Raw genomic sequence first — 17,588 nt, forward strand, 5'->3', positions numbered from 1 at the left:
CTTAAGCAGCCATGAAATACTTAAAGTATCATAGTTAAAGTTCTTAATGTAATATGAAGTTCTTGATCTTATTATTCAAATCCTTACTGTCTTTGTTGGACATATAGTTTGATTATAATTGTCTGTGTAAATCAATGTCCAGTCTAAAGAGTTCTGTAACAACCTGAATACCTCAATACCAGAATAACATCAGATGAGGAGGATTTCTAGAAATAGCAAACATGGAAATCAGTTTACATTGTTTGAATTTTTTCTGTTAATGATTTTAAACTGTTTAATTAAACATTTCAAGAAAATGTAAACATTTTATTAGGGAAATAAACAAATATTGCATGCTATAGCCACGTTAACAGTTTATAGTTTATAAGTGCATTTATTTCAGTATATGTGGGTCCAGTAGAAGAGCATTGTCCAGTCGTGTTTCAACCCTCTCCGTCTGCTCAGACATGATATTTCTATTGCTCATAGACATAAAATGATGCTAAAATGTTAACATGAGCGGGTAAAGTGACATTAGCTTATCAAAATTCAGCGCAAACAATGTTTTGGAAAAGCAGCAGGAAATTCAGTCATTTTGGGCCTCAATAATCAGAGAAAAAGTCCTGAATACATTTTTTTTTTTTGTGATACATCATCATACATTTCAGTAATAAAAGTTTACATCTTACGTACGGTGCTCGGCAGTGATCAAAAAGGATTTAAACAGTGAATTTTGAATCTCTTCTTGTAAACTCAGAGATGTGGATTCAGACGGCAATTAAATCACCACACGACCTGTTTGTCAAAAAACAGTAGGTACTAATTTGGACAGGGATTTTTACGCGGGTTGGGTGAGAAAAAACACTGATATTATGGATTCGGACGGCACTAAAATCACCGATTTACCCCTGTAAATGTTTACAATACCGGACGAGCCCATGAGAAACAATATTAGCGTCCGAATAGGACTTAACTGACAGTAGCCTATGCTTTCACTGGCCTTTAAAAGCGCTCTTTTATTAAATTAATAATATAATAATAATATAATTAAAATTCTAACAACAATCAGTGTGATTGACAATTTTATTCTTTGCATGAAAACACTTGAATTAGCCTAATTGAACACTGTCTGGGTGTATTAAAACTTTAGAATTATATTCGTATAGACCTGCAACAGTGATAAGGTAAAGCCAATAGTGGTCCAGACCAACCTTCCGAACGTATGACTTACAGAAGGTAGCCTATACTTAACTAAGAACATTTCGGGAAACACGTATTAACGATAAGGTACAGCTTAAGGTGTAACTTAAGAACGACGTAGCGTTAAGAAGGTTTCGGGAAACCCAGCCCTGCAAGTTTTGCAAGTTTTGCAAATTAATTTACATGATCCCAAATCAACTTATACACCAGAAGTATAATGATCTTCTTTTTTTTTCTTAAATTATTTTACTGTCCTGTAAATTCTTCATAATTTTTCCAGGTTGTGAGTTTTATACTAACACACCAGATGTAATATTTTATTTAAAAAAAAAAAAGTATTTATCATATTCTTGCAATTCATCATTATCACAGTTTTTTTCAACCAATAACATAATGGGGGAAATGTCATGATGGAAAGAGAATAGAAATATGAGACTTATTTTTTCTTCAATACATATATAATCAAGATTGTTAAAAAAAAAAAAAACTTTTTGTAATGTATTGTATTTTGTAATAATTTTGTAATGTATTGTATTTGAGTGTGTGTGAATGAGTGTTTCTGATCTCTTACCCGAGCAGCTCCATGAAGACTGAATGATGGACGACACACACACATTCAGACATGGAGATTCTTATCTAGGATTCAGGTACTTTAGTCTTCATATGATCTTAATGTTATAGAAGACTCATTTTCTGCACATAACAGGGTGTTGTGTGTGTTTGCCAGGGTTGGTATAGTGATCTTGGTAACATTGTTGAATACTGATCCATTATTATTGAATAATTACACAGGAACAAATGCGTAATGTACTATTAACATTATTATTAACTAGCAAGAAACATCCTTAAGAAGGAACTACTATTGGATAATAATTAGTTGTTCCTTTAGAAGGATGTAGTAACACTTGAGTTATTACTATCCAAAACCGTACAAAAAACTCAAAAGCGTACAAGTGACTTCAGTTATTACTAGATAGTTATCATGTTTTTCCCTTTAGAATACTGATCCAAATAAATAGTAGTTCCTTTTTAACTATGTAGTAACACTTGATTCATTACTAGTGGGTTATCATGACATTCACTTTAGAATTAATTATATATTATGCATTATTCACATTAATTATGAACCTGTATATAGTAGTTCTTAGTAGTCTTCAGTGTGGTATGAAAAAAATAGTAGTTACTGATTAGCTAATAGTGAACTACCACACTCGACTAAGCGCTATTACTTACTAATTTGTTAATCAGAGTTTCTTGCTAGTTAATAGTTACTAGAATATTAATAGTGCATTACTCATTTGTTCCTGTGTAATTATTCATTAATGACGGATCAGAATTCTAAAGTATTACCGTGATCTGTTGTCTCTATCATATTCTGGTGCTGGATATACAGTAGTTGGAGACACTCAGGGTCTTTAAACACTGTCCAAAGACACACAGATACAGTAGACAGCTAGATGATATATGACATTATCCTTGGACAGTCTCATCACTCTTCAACATACATTTATTTGTATGCCTGTTTATGTCGTTTTATGTAACTTTGCCTAATTTTCCTGTACAGCACTTTGGTCAACTTTGGTTGTTGTAAAGTGCTTAACAAATAAAGTTGGTATGGTATGGTATACGATCTTAGACAATCTTCTCATGTGGGATTTATTTTCATGTTAAATCAGCCAAGTTGATTCTTGTCTCTATTCTGTTATCTCTGTTCTATTAAAGTCAGTTTAAGGCTGAAAGATCAATCTCACCGGAGCCCAGCTGTGTGTCCATGAAGAGTGACCGGTCTATGGGGCAGCCAATAACCTTTAAAGGAAAACACACATCAACTGGTCTGAGGTACAACATTTGATAGATGGATAGATAGATAGATAGATAGATAGATAGATAGATAGATAGATAGATAGATAGATAGATAGATAGATAGATAGATAGATAGATAGATAGATAGATAGATAGATAGATAGATAGATAGATAGTCTATATAAAGTTTATCTACATGTAAAATTAGCTATATGAATTCTTGTCTATTATGTCATATCTGTTATTTTTAAATTGTCTGTTCTATTGAAGCCAAAGTTGCAGACAGAAATCAAACCCACCGGAGTCCAGCTATGTGTCCATGAAGAGTGACCGGTCTATGGGGAATCCATTAACATTTAAAGGAAAACACACACCAACAGATCTGAGGTACAACATTTGATAGACAGATACATTTACATTTAGTCATTTAGCAGATGCTTTTGTCCAAAGCGAATTACAAGTTTCGCTTTTATTCAAGATGGCGCCAGTGTGTGTGGCCTGCCGTCTTATCCTTCAGTTATTGTGTCTGTTTGTGCTGTTTACGTCACTCGTTGTTCAACATGTTGACTCCTTACTGGTGTATGAGCGCCAAAGTTTACTGGATCTTCGACCTACTGTTGAGTTTGATTACGGTGGACAAAAAACATTGCCACCGTTCCTGTCTGAGATCCCAGCTTCCCTCTGCCGGTTTACCTTACATCACCAGCGTAAGCGATCTCGCCGCCGGGGTAAACGCAGCGGACGGCTGGTGAGAATGAAGGCTTCCCTGGCGCACATTTCAATGATCCCCTGGTCCAAGTACCGAGCGGTGCCTCGTCCGTTTATTTCTCGCCGATCGCTAGACCCTGTCGACGCCTGGTTGGTACCTGTCGTCGGACCGGACGAGGAATTCCAGGCCCGTGCTCCTTGCTCTCCTCGTCTTCGTTGGCGTGGGGTGAACCTGCGAGACCTGCGACCTCTGTGCCGGGTCTCTCGGAAAGACAACAACATTAAAGCCCTGCCGGCCCCTGCCAGGATTGGCTTAGTAAATGCTAGATCACTAGCAAATAAAACTTTTATCCTAAAGGACTTTTTCACCTCCCGGGGACTGGATTTCCTATGTGTGACTGAGACTTGGTTGAGTGTTGGTGAGTCCAGCGTTTTTTCTGAGTTTTTACCGCATGGTTGCAGCTACTTAAATTCCCCGCGGTCGTCGGGACGAGGAGGAGGAATAGCAATTGTTTATAAAAACACTTATAAATGTAAACAGAGATTTTTATCAACACCTTTTAGCAGTTTTGAACTCTGTTTATTTGAGCTGGGTCGTTCTTATACTGTATTATGTGCAGTGGTCTATCGGCCTCCAAAATACAATAAGGACTTTATAAATGAGTTTTCTATTTTTCTGGCTGAAATAATGCCGGAATATGACCGCGTCCTCATTATTGGGGATTTTAATGTCCATGTGTGTTGTACTGACGCCCCAATGGTAAGGGATTTTTTGTCTCTTATTGACTCTTTTAATCTCACGCAGTTTGTGTCTGGCCCCACGCATGAACGTGGACATACACTTGATCTTATTTTATCTTTTGGGTTGCCTGTTTACAATCTAGAGATCGGCGACGCAGTGTTCTCTGATCATATGCCTATACTATTTGAGTTTGCCTTGGACTATAGTACAAACAAACCCTGTACTGTTGCTCGGCCCTGCCGCATTATTAACTCTACTACTGCTGTTAAATTTTCATCTGTTTTTAATCAGAATTATTGTATACCACAGCATATGTGTGATTCAGACGAGCTTTGCTCATGGTTACACTCCACCTGTCAATCTGTTATAGATACTGTGGCTCCATTAAAAGTCAGGCAACCGAAAACTAAATTTGAACCATGGCTAAATGACACGGTGCGTGCTGCTAGACGCAAGTGCCGTCAAGTTGAGCGTAAATGGAAAAAGGATAGACTGCAAGTGTCATTTCAAATGCTACGGGAATGCTGGCGTCACTATCAGTCAATTGTGAAAGATGCTAAAAGAATGTATATCTCTGAGATCATTTTTTTGAACAGTAATAAGCCTCGCGTTCTATTTAAAACTATTGACTCAGTTATTAATGTTCCACAAACTGTCTGTGTTGATGAGTCTTCGGCTGCCTGTGAAAATTTTTTACGCTTTTTTAATGATAAAATCACTTCTATTAGAGCTCTAATTTCACCTTCTGCCTGTGACCCCTCAGTCTCTGTTATCTGCTCTGCGACATTTGATAAGTTTGAACCTGTGACTTTGTGTATGTTACAGGAGATTGTTGGAAATTTGAAGCCCTCAGGTTCACCACAAGATGCTATTCCTCCTCGATTCTTTAAGGAGGTTTTTTCTACTATAGGACCGTCTGTTCTTGCAGTTGCTAATAGCAGTCTGTCCTCAGGTGTGGTCCCTAAAATTTTTAAACACGCTGTAGTGCAACCTCTACTTAAAAAACCTGGTCTTGATCCTACAGATCTTGCTAATTTTAGGCCTATTTCAAAACTGCCTTTTATTTCAAAAATCCTTGAAAAGATAGTCTGCAATCAAATAATGGCTTTTTTGAAAGATAACAATACCCTTGAGGTATTCCAGTCCGGCTTCAAATCTTTACACAGCACCGAATCCGCTCTTTTAAAAGTTTTTAATGATATTTATTTAGCCACAGATTCTGGAAATTATGTTGTTCTTGTGCTTCTTGACCTAACGGCTGCATTTGATACTGTGGACCATGAAATTTTGATTTCTCGATTGGAGCATTGTGTGGGCATAAAAGGTATAGCGCTTGAATGGTTCAGATCATATCTGGAAGGTCGAACTCTCTGTGTCAGCTGTGGGAACTCTGAGTCCTCTTCTGCACCTCTCTCTTGTGGGGTCCCTCAGGGGTCAGTTCTGGGTCCTCTTCTATTTTCATTGTATTTGCTACCGCTAGGCTCAGTAATTAGGAAGCATGGTATATCTTTTCACTGCTATGCTGATGATAGTCAGATATACATGCCGATTAAAAAGAATGACACTGTCAGTTCGCTAATAGAGTGCCTAGACGATGTTAAAGCCTGGATGGCTATTAATTTTTTAAGTTTTAATACAAATAAAACGGAAGTGATGATTTTTGGTGGTACAAATGGGACTAGTTCCATTGAGCTGGGTGCTTTGGCCCAATATGTTAAACCAGTCATCACTAACCTAGGGGTTAAAATTGATGCTCATCTTAACTTTGACAGCCAGATCAGAGCAGTGGTAAAAACAGGCTTCTTCCAGCTGAGGCAATTGGCCAAAGTGAAGCCTTTTTTAGAAAGACGACAATTTGAGACAGTAATCCATGCCTTTATTACTAGCAGGCTGGATTACTGTAACTCACTTCTCGTGGGGGTTAGTGGGTCTTCTTTAGCTCGTCTTCAAATGGTGCAAAACGCTGCAGCACGTCTCTTGACAGGAGTACGTAAGTATGAGCACATTACACCCGTCTTGGCGTCGCTTCACTGGCTGCCTGTACAGTACAGGATTAATTTTAAAGTTCTTTTATTTGTTTTCAAATCATTAAATGGTCTTGCCCCGTCTTATATTTCTGAGCTAATACATCTTCACACACCCACTCGCTCTCTTAGGTCAGCCGATAAACTGCTCCTTCACGTGCCCAAAACAAAACGTAAACTCAGAGGGGATCGCGCCTTTGCTGTGGCAGCTCCAAAATTGTGGAATGACCTGCCTCAGCCGGTAAAACAGGCCACTTCACTTACTCATTTTAAATCTCTTTTAAAAACTCATCTATTTTCCTTGGCCTTTAACACCGGGAGTTGACATTTTGTATGTTATTGTTTGTTTTATATGTTTTAATTTTAACTTACTTCACTATGTATTTTATATTGCATTAGCTGTGTTGTGTTATGGTTTGTTTTGTACAGCACTTTGGGCTACTTCGGTCGTTGTAAAGTGCTTTATAAATAAAGTTTGCTTGCTTGCTTGCTTACAAATTAGGACTAAATTATTAGCAAGTCATCGTGGAGAGGCGAGAAACAACGCAAGAAGTGCTCAAAATCCGAAGTTCAGGCATTGTTCAGAGTAGCATAAGCCTGATAACCGAGGTTTTAAAGGAGAAAGGATTATTTTATTTTTTATGCGGTTAAGTGCTCACGGAAGAGATGAGTTTTCAGCTGTCTTCTGAATGTTGTCAGGGATTCTGCGTTCCGGATGAGGGTGGGGAGAGCGTTCCACCAGCAGGGAACTGTGAATGAGAAAGTTCTGGAAAGTGATTTTGTGGCTCTCTGTGATGGAACCACGAGACGTCGCTCTTTGACCGATCATAGGCTTCTGGTAGTGATGTAGACTCGTAGGAGTGAGTGTGTGTGGGTGTGTGTGTGTGTGAGTGAGGCTTCTGGTAGGGATGTAGACTCGTAGGAGTGAGTGAAAGTAGGAGGGAGCTGAGCCTGTGATAGATCTGTAATCAAGCGTCAATGCCTTGAACTTGATGCGAGCAGCGAGAGGTAGCCAGTGCAGAGAGATGAACAGAGGAGTGACGTGGGCCCTCTTGGGCTCGTTGAAGACTAGATGAGCTGCAGCGTTCTGGATCATCTGTAGAGGTTTAGTTGCACATGATGGAAGTCCAGCCAGAAGAGCATTGCAATAGTCAAGCCTAGAGATGACCAGGGCCTGGACGAGAAGTTGTGTTGCATGCGCAGTTAGGAAAGGCCTGATCTTCCTGATGTTGTGCAGTGCAAACCTGCATGATCGAGCTGTCTTTGAAATGTGATCTGTGAAGGTCAGCTGGTCATCAAATGTGACCCGATCTGGCAAAATGAGTCGGAAGTCGCAACGTTCCATTTTAAGATATGGGCCGATTATGTGGAAAAAAAATGAAATAATAGATTTTTTTAATAATTTTTTTTGTGCTAAATTTCAAAGAACAGACATTCAAAAATAATCCCCTAAAGTTTCGTAGTCCAGATAATTGAGTAAAGGTATTTAAATGACTATTAAAGTTTACAAAGTTTTACTAAATTCGCTGGAAATGAATATTGCTTTTCCCATTTGTCAATGGGAAGCCCGTTTCGACTGACCGGCACGCGATTGGTCCAGCCATCCTCCTGTCAGACTCGTAGCGCTCAGTGTAAATAAGCTAGCAGATCTCCTCAGAAAGATTAAATATTATTAATTTGAGAAATGTCGCTGTCAAAAGAGAGCAAAGTCGCCAAAAAGTCGCCAAAAGCATTGAACTCACTGGAGGCTTCTAACCTAAGCTTTGCTGCTGGTCATCAAGAGTGGCTCAGGCTAGTCAGTGATTTTTTTGGATCTGGAGACGTGTCATCCTCTGATGACCGCGACAGCAGTGACAGCCCTGTGGTATTTATCGTGTATGGATGTGAGTGAGTGCAATTATTCTGTGAGTGTATTTATCTGCAAGGAGAATCCATTACGTGTTTGATTTATTTTAACCCAATATTTAAGTGTTGGAATCACCGTTATGAATTTGTTACACTGTTATTGTCAACTAGCCTACACAAAGATATGATTGCATAGGCTAACATTATTTGTTCTCTGTTTCCTTGTCTCTCTGCCTCTCTCACATTCTCTCTCTCTCTCTCACACACACACACACACACACACACACACACACACACACACACACACACACACACACACACACACACACACACACACACACACAGACAAAGACACACACCCTCTCTCAAGGAAAACTGTAGCACCTCTGTTCAATCTTTCTGATTTTAGTAAATGTTTGTAAAAGTGCCTTTTAAATTATTTATTCAAATAAAAACTTTAAAATAATTTGAGCTTCAGCCTGGTTTAATAGCATATATTAATGTCTTTGGTCAAATTAAGCTGTACAATAAATAGTTTATCCCTTTAAATGCAATGGATTTTGAAAGATATCAACAAAAAACGGGCAAAAAAAAAAAAGCTTCGGCAAAAAGGCAGATCGAAGATCGAAAGGCAGATCGAAGCTTCGTGTAACACTGAAACAGTTTAAGCAAATGTGCCGTATTGTGTTGAGGCTTCGAAACAATCTGACACCCGTCTCCACGGTGACTCCTAGTGGCCAGAACAGTGTAAATGCAACAAAAAACCTAGGCCAAATATTTATGAAAACACCTTTTACAAATCTATTGGATTTAAAAAAAAAAAAAGTAAAATCTTTCAAATGCAATTATCTAATAAGATTATCAAGTGTCTATATGTTCTGTTTATCAAATGTCAGGGTTTGTTATGAATGTCTCAGCTAACAGGTCAATTAGTCAATTAGAGACTATTAACGACCATTATTCATTTTAATTATACTAATGTCTAATTAATACGTCTACAAATGTATAAACTGATCAGAGATCAGGTAAAACCCACAGACACTTGTTCATCTATTCATGGGTTGACAGAGATCATCGCCCCCAGCGGTGAACCATTGAAATTTTGCGAAAGTTATGATGTAATGAAGCCTCGTTTACTGAAATCACGCGACTCTGGCAGTTTGATACACGCTCCGAACCATTGATTCGGGACAAAAGATTTGTAAAGGTTTCAAAGCTTCATGAAGCAGTGTTTTGAAATTGCCATCACTATCTATGTTCTTGTTTTGAGTTCCATGCGTCGTCATACCTTTGTTTTATGTTTGATCACGTTTTGGAATAAACTGCATTTGGGTTCTCACTACTACTTCCCTCCAGTGGACTTAAATCGTTACAGAAGCATTTTTATGGCCTTTTTACAGTTAAAATCACGATCATTTTTTACAGTGCAGAAATATGAATTCTTGTCTATTATGTCATATCTGTTATTTTTAAATCGTCTGTTCTATTGAAGCCAAAGTTGCAGACAGAGATCAAACCCACCGGAGTCCAGCTGTGTGTCCATGAGGAGTGACTGGTCTATGGGGCATCCAATAGCATTTAAAGGAAAACACACATCAACAGGTCTGAGGTACAACATTTTTGTCTAGAGAGACTAGATCAGCTCTTCCCAGATCTTCTCTGGAGCCTCTAACACAACCACTACACATTTTCTTATGTCTCCCTCATATAAAACACCTGTTTCAGCTCATCAGCTCATTAGTAGAGACTGCAAGACCTGAATAGACGGATGGATAAGTGTAGATAAACCTCATATAGAGACCAATCTATCCATGTAAAATGAACTATATATATTCTTGTCTGTATTCTATTGAAGTGGATTCCCCCAGCAGAGATCACAGGCTCCAGAGTCCAGCTGTGTGTCCATGAAGAGTGACCGGTCTATGGACAACAGGACATTTAAGAGGAGACAAAAATCAACTCAAATGAGGTACAACATTTCTGTCTGGACAGACTCATCCTGATAGTAACTCTTTGTACTCAGACTATCCATTATTAATAATAGTAAATAGTAACTAGCAACACTTTTAACGCAAGTTAACTTCTTGTTTATTGAAGTATTGTTACAAGAGCTATAACACTCATGCAGTCTTGCTGTTGGTCTGAATATCAGCATGATTTTTAGCGGTGGTCATAAATATAGATTCATTCTTCATTTGAACAATCTGAAGATCATTTACCAAGATTGATCTTTTAATCTATTCTTTTTTCAGTTGATTAGTAAATAAAACTTTTCTAAAAGTTCACTTATCGCACTGTTACTTTTGTTACATTTTATAAACAGGGTGTACGCTTTCAAATTCGTTTAATTTAATCACAAAATATAAATATGTTTTGCCGCTCTTTAATGTGGAATGACAGATTCTTTATCAGACGCTTTATCAACCCTTCCTTTAAACGGCAGCAAGAACCAATCATATCTTTATTGCTAGTTATAGCATGAAATAAACATGAATGAACCATGAACACAAGAATATATGTTGAAATATACAGTACAACTCACTGACATGTGTTTCAACCATGGAGAGATAAAACAGCTTGTGAACCAAATAACATTACTATTAGGGATGTATTCATTATTTAATGTATGTTTAAATCTGTTTCAGTTATATTCTTAATTAAAAATACAGTAATATAATAAAATAATTGCAAATAATTAAAAATTAGAAACTCAAACTAAAATGTGTTTGCGTCAAAGTGTGAAAATTGAATCAGGTCATTTATTTTTCTATTAAAAAGAGTTGATTATTGTTACCATCATTATTTCAAAGACTATCAGAGCCTCTCAACTCTTACAGGAAGTTCAGGAGCTGCAGGTTATGGAAGTTCATTAAACCGGCCTTCAGTTTTTTAGATTAAATTGAATGTTGATTTATTCTGTCTGAATTCAGTTGAATTAAATAATTTGGACATTGTTGCTAATTCTTACCTTTAATATTATAGTAATGATCCAAGTGAAGCAGATCCACTGTATAGTTTACTGCATTAGATGAGAGGTTTTTCCCTACAAAATGTTCATGTATCTCAAATATTTCCAGATTTATTTGAATTGAGAAAAAAATCAAATAATAAAATTATCAATATCCAATTCCCAGAGGCTTGTCCAAACGGCCAAATAACAGTTTTACTGATATATAGACCAACAGCACTGTTGCTTGTGTGATATTGTCTAATTATTTAATTAGAGAGTGTTGTTATTTTACTAAAACTTATCTCTTCATGTTGTAATCTGTCAATCTTTCCCTGGTCGAAATCAGATTTAAATCAAATCTGCTGAAGAAGTTTCAGTGTCTGTATGAAGGAACAGCAAAGCAGGGAAACCCAACACTCCTGAATGAGATCTACACAGAGCTCTACATCACAGAGAGTGAAAGTGGAGAGATCAATAATGAGCATGAGGTGAGACAGATTGAGACACAATCCAGGAGAGCATCAACAGAGGACACACCGATCAAATGCAATGACATCTTTAGACATTTTCCTGGACAAGACAAACCCATCAGAACTGTGCTGACAAAGGGAGTCGCTGGCATTGGGAAAACAGTCTCTGTGCAGAAGTTCATTGTGGACTGGGCTGAAGGGAAAGAGAATCAGGACGTCCAGCTCATATTTCCACTTCCTTTCAGAGAGATCAACTTGATGAAGGACAAAACACTCAGTCTTTCAGATCTTCTTCATGTGTTTTTCCCGGAAACTAAAGAAATGGAAATATCCAGTGATGAATATAAAGTGTTGTTCATCTTTGATGGTCTGGATGAGTGTCGTCTGTCTCTGAACTTTAAGAGCGAAGTGAAACTGTGTGATATATCTGAATCAGCCTCAGTGGACGAGCTGCTGATGAACCTCATTGAGGGGAATCTGCTTCCCTCTGCTCTCATCTGGATCACCTCCAGACCAGCAGCAGCGGATCTCGTCCCCTCTGAGTGTGTCCATCGAGTGACAGAGGTACGAGGCTTCAATGAGCCACAGAAGGAGGAATACTTCAGAAAGAGAATCAGTGATCAGAGTCTGGCCAATACAATCATCACACACCTGAAGTCCTCGAGGAGCCTCCACATCATGTGCCACATCCCAGTGTTCTGCTGGATCTCAGCCACTGTTCTAGAGAAGATGTTGAGTGAAGCAGAGAGAGGAGAGATTCCCAAGACTCTCACTCAGATGTACACACACTTCCTGATCATTCAGACCAACATCAAACATGAGAAGGACTATGAGAAGAGAGTGAAAGATGAAGAAGACATGATTCTCAAACTGGGGAAACTGGCTTTCCAGCAGCTTGTGAAAGGCAACCTGATCTTCTATGAGGAAGACCTGAGAGAGTGTGGCATTGATGTGACAGAAGCATCAGTGTACTCAGGATTGTGCACTCAGATCTTCAGAGAGGAGTTGGGCTTGTATCAGGGGAAAGTCTTCTGCTTTGTTCATCTGAGCATCCATGAACATCTAGCAGCTCTATATGCACACATTTACTTTACATATAAGAACAAAAATGTGTTTGATAAAACCAAACAAGGTTTCTTTACTAAAATCTTAAACCAGATGAAATATCCTTCATTATTTGAGCTGCATCATAGAGCTGTTGATGAGGCTTTACAGAGTAAGAATGGACATCTGGACCTTTTCCTGCGTTTCCTTCTGGGTCTCTCATTGGAGTCCAATCAGACTCTCTTACGAGAACTACTGAAACAGACTGGAAGATGCTCCTACAACAAAGAGAAAGCAGTTCAGTACATCAAACAGAAGATCAGGGAGAATCGCTCTCCAGAGAGATCCATCAATCTGTTCCACTGTCTGAATGAACTGGGTGATGATTCTCTGATGCAGGAGATCCAGCATTATCTGACATCTGGAGGAATAGGAGAAACCAAACTCTCCTCTTCACAGTGGTCAGCTCTGGTTTATGTGTTGCTGACATCAGAGCAGAAGATGGATGTTTTTGAGCTTAGAAAGTTTATTGGAGCCCAAAATAGACCAGATGAAGTTCTTCAGAAGCTGATGCCTGTGGTTAAAGAATCCAGATCAGTTCAGTAAGTCACTCTCACAACAATCATTACACTGATAAAACAGGATCATATTTATGAGTTTAGCATGTGCTTGCGTACCAAAGCAATACTGTAATAGGAGAAATTCATATATATCTTAGGTAACCCTTTACAATAACAGCACATGAATAATCATATCCTAATACCTGAATTAATAGTTATTTCAACATGAACTCATGATCAGCAAAGATATGAACTAATCATGAACCAATGTAGAGCTATCCTTAACTACGACTAGACCTAAACTAAATCAGCCAGGCTCCATAAGAATAAATAACTACTCTGAATGTGAATCAAACATGATTTAAAGTAGACATAGGCCTATCATGCTTTTAAATTGTTCCTTTTTACATATAAATAATACATTTGTGGTCTATATAAAGCGGAACTGCAATGCTTGGGTCTGAATTCCTCATTATTATTGTCATGATTCTGCCATATTGTTCTTGATTTTCTCTTGTCTTGCGGCAGAATCATGACAGGCCCATGTTTTCATGTGCTTGCGTTGTCTCGTCATGTAACCCCACCCCCTTGTTATCCTCGTTTTGTAATCATTACTGTATAAGTTTCACCTGTTGCCCTCATTAGCCTCCCTTTATAACGTACTCGGTTACTAACGTAACCTCGGTTCTCTCTAGAAGAGGGAACGAGTACTGCGTTTTATCAAAACGCTACGGGAAAAGTCTCTTTTCACGAAACACTGAAGCAAAAATTATCCTTTAATTTTTCATATATGTAAAACGCGTTGCGGCAGCAGCAGACAGCTGAAGCAAGACGGCTTGTCTGCTCATTGGCTGCTCTGCGGCAACTGCATAAGCCTATCGAGCGCAGGCTGATGCAACATCAGACCAATGAGGGCGCTTCGCGCCCTCCTCGCCACTTCCCGCCGAGACGGGCGTGGCTTACCTCTATAAAATGAGCTCGAGAAGGCTGACTCACTTGATTTTGATCGCCGAAGCGAACCAGAGTGAACCAAACGCACGGCAAGGGAACGCAGTACTCGTTCCCTCTTCTAGAGAGAACCGAGGTTACGTTAGTAACCGAGTACGTTCTCTTACGAGAGTTCTCTCGTACTGCGTTTTATCAAAACGCTACGGGAACCCCTTGCAAAACGCCGTGCGTGCTGGGATAAAAACACTGATCACCGGAAGCTATTTCAGGCACACAGTGCATAATCACCAGATAGACTCACACAGAGTCAGGGAATAAGGGGGGGGGAACCTTAATTCCCTATACTGTAGCGTCCGCAGGCTTAACATGACCTCACAGGGAGAGTCTACAGGACAGGAGGGGTTTCCTCCGTCCTTATATAGACATGTCCACAGACGCGAATATGACATCACATAGCCAGGGTAGGGAGCCTGCACTAATGTGGGAAAACGTGGGTCTTACACAGTTCTGCCCAGTATAGTCGGTATAGTATTACACCGACAAAAGCTTAGCCTGTAAGGCGGGAACCTCTAGGTTATAAAACCTGATAAATGTAGACGGAGAGGCCCAGCCTTCCGCCGTACATATATCCTGTAAGGAAATCCCGCTGGACCAAGCCCACGAGGAGGCAACGCCTCTCGTAGAGTGCGCTCTGACTCCCAACGGGCATTGAATGCCCTTGGCAGTATAAGCCAGCGCTATGGCGTCAACTATCCATCTGGATAGACTTTGTTTCGAAACAGCCGTTCCTTTGGAACGTCCGCTGAACGAGACAAAGAGCTGCTCTGTCTGTCTAAAGGCAGCAGAGCGGGACATATAAGTTCTTAAAGCCCTAACAGGGCAAAGAAAACTCGAGTCCCCTTCCTCACTCGACGCCGGCAGGGCAGCCAGGGAAATGACCTGAGCCCGAAAAGGCGTGTTGAGGGATTTCGGCACATAGCCGTGCTTAGGTTTGAGTATGACTTAGAGTCATTAGGACCAAACTCCAAGCACGTCGGGCTCACGGAGAGCGCGTGCAGATCGCCTATGCGCTTCACTGAAGCGAGAGCCATCAAAAACACTGTTTTGAAAGACAAATGTTTGAGGCTGATTGACTGGATAGGCTCGAAAGGGGCACCTTTCATGGCCGCCAGGACCGTAGAAAGGTCCCACATAGGGACTGACGGAGGTCTGGGTGGATTCAGTCTCCTAGCTCCCCTGAGGAAGCGGATGACTAAATCATTCCTTCCTAGTGACTGACCCAGCGTTGAACCGGAGAACGCTGAAATAGCCGCCACATACACTTTGAGCGTGGAAGGGGATCTGCCCTTATCCAACAGCTCTTGTAGGAAGGAGAGAACCTCCGTTACCTCACATTCGAGGGGTGAAAGGCTCCGAGCTGTACACCAGCCGGAGAAAACCGACCACTTTGAAGCGTAGAGTCGCCTGGTCGACGGCGCTCTAGCCTCCGTGATGGTATTCATGACTCCCTCTGCGAGACCAACGGGTATCCGTTGAGCGCCCACACATGAAGGGACCATAGTTCCGGGTGTGGGTGCCAGATCGAGCCCCTGGCCTGCGAGAGGAGATCTCTCCTCAACGGCACTGGCCATGGAGCGATGTCTGCTAACTGCATCAGAACTGGGAACCATGCCTGGTTCTTCCAGAACGGTGCTACAAGCAGCACTGGGCATTTCGTTTTCCTGACCCGTTCCAACACCTGAGGCAGGAGGGAGACGGGGGGAAAAGCGTATAGCGGGCAGCGCGGCCACCTTTGGGACAGCGCGCTGTCGGTCTTTGAAAAGAATGCGGGGCAGTGAGCGTTTTCGCGGGACGCGAATAGGTCCACCTCCGCTTTGCCGAATCTCTCCCACAACAGCCGGACTGTTTGTGGGTGTAGAGACCATTCGCCCGTAGGAACGTTGTTCCTGGACAGTCTGTCCGGGCCCACATTCAGCAGCCCGGGCACATGTACTGCTCTCAGCGAGCGTAGGTTGTGCTGAGCCCATAGCAGGAGGCGTTTCGCCAGCCTGTACAGGGGTTTGGAATTCAGACCGCCCTTGGCGATTTATGTAGGACACCACTGCCATGTTGTCCGAACGGACTATGACGTGTTGGTCCTTGATGTGGGGACAAAAACGCGTCAGCGCGTTGTGCACTGCCAGCATTTCTAGGCAGTTTATGTGTTGGAGCTTTTCCCGTTCCGACCATAGGCCGAAGGACGGTCTGCCCTCGAGCAGCGCTCCCCATCCCGAGGTGGATGCGTCCGTAGACACCATCCTCACCCTCGAGGAAGTCCCCAGGCTTACACCTGATTGGTACCAGTCGTTCGCCATCCAAGGCACCAGGGCTGTGACACAGTCCTGATCGACCTTGAGGCGTAATGACCGGACACCCACGCTCTGCGCGGAACCCGCGCTTTCAACCAGAACTGCAGCGGGCGCATGCGGAGCAAGCCCAGCCGGAGAACTGACGATGCTGAGGCCATGAGACCCAGCATCCTTTGAAATTTTCTGAGCGGGGTGAAAGCGCCGCGGCGGAAAGACATCGCCGCGTGCTGAACATTCAGGCAACAGCCACATTGTGGCAACAGCCGCGCTGTCATAGACTGTGAGTCCAGAACTATACCCAGAAACGGAATCGTTTGGCTGGGGTTCAGTGAACTCTTCGCCCAATTGACCGTGATACCAAGATTCTCGAGGTGATCGAGTAAAATGGCTCTGTGCTCTATGAGCTGAGATCGTGATTGGGCTAGGATCAACCAGTCGTCCAAATAGTTCAGCACTCGCATGCCTCTGAGTCTGAGAGGAGCGAGCGCTGCGTCCATGCATTTCGTAAATGTACGAGGTGCCAGGGACAAGCCGAAAGGCAGGACTGTATACTGGTATGTCTGACCCTCGAAGGCGAATCTCAAGAATCGCCTGTGATGTGACGCTATCTGTATTTGAAAATACGCGTCCTTCAGATCTATCGACATGAACCAGTCTTCTCGGCGAACATGCGCGAGAATTTTGCTGGTTGTGAGCATTTTGAAACGGCGTTTCACTAATACTCTATTCAGTCGTCTTAGATCCAGAATGGGTCTGATACCGCCGTCCTTTTTGGGGACTAGAAAGTATCTGCTGTATATCCCCTGTTCGCTTTGAACTCGGGGAACAGCTCTATCGCCCCTTTGCTTATCAGTTTTGATATTTCGGCGCGAAGTAGGTGTGCTACATTCAGCGGAACCGAAGTTTCGACGCGCGCTGTGAAGCGCGGAGAGCGTTGACAAAACTGTAGCGAGAAGCCTCTCTTTAT

The 17,588-nt window shown here is 41.3% G+C and overlaps 1 protein-coding gene and 1 pseudogene across 2 annotated transcripts in view; both read left to right on the plus strand.

The window, feature by feature from the left end:
- Window positions 1–17,588, plus strand: part of LOC311093929 (uncharacterized protein) — a 331,568-nt gene that overhangs the window by 17,291 nt on the left and 296,689 nt on the right.
- LOC311093777 (NACHT, LRR and PYD domains-containing protein 3-like) lies at window positions 1,777–12,492 on the plus strand (annotated as a pseudogene). Its single transcript, XR_014609647.1, has 6 exons — window positions 1,777–1,826; window positions 2,902–3,018; window positions 3,253–3,369; window positions 9,794–9,910; window positions 10,157–10,270; window positions 11,598–12,492. The product of XR_014609647.1 is annotated as an NACHT, LRR and PYD domains-containing protein 3-like (transcript).

The sequence above is a fragment of the Abramis brama genome (genome assembly GCF_963993115.1).
Source record: "Abramis brama genome assembly, chromosome: 12".
Lineage (NCBI taxonomy): Eukaryota > Metazoa > Chordata > Actinopteri > Cypriniformes > Leuciscidae > Abramis > Abramis brama.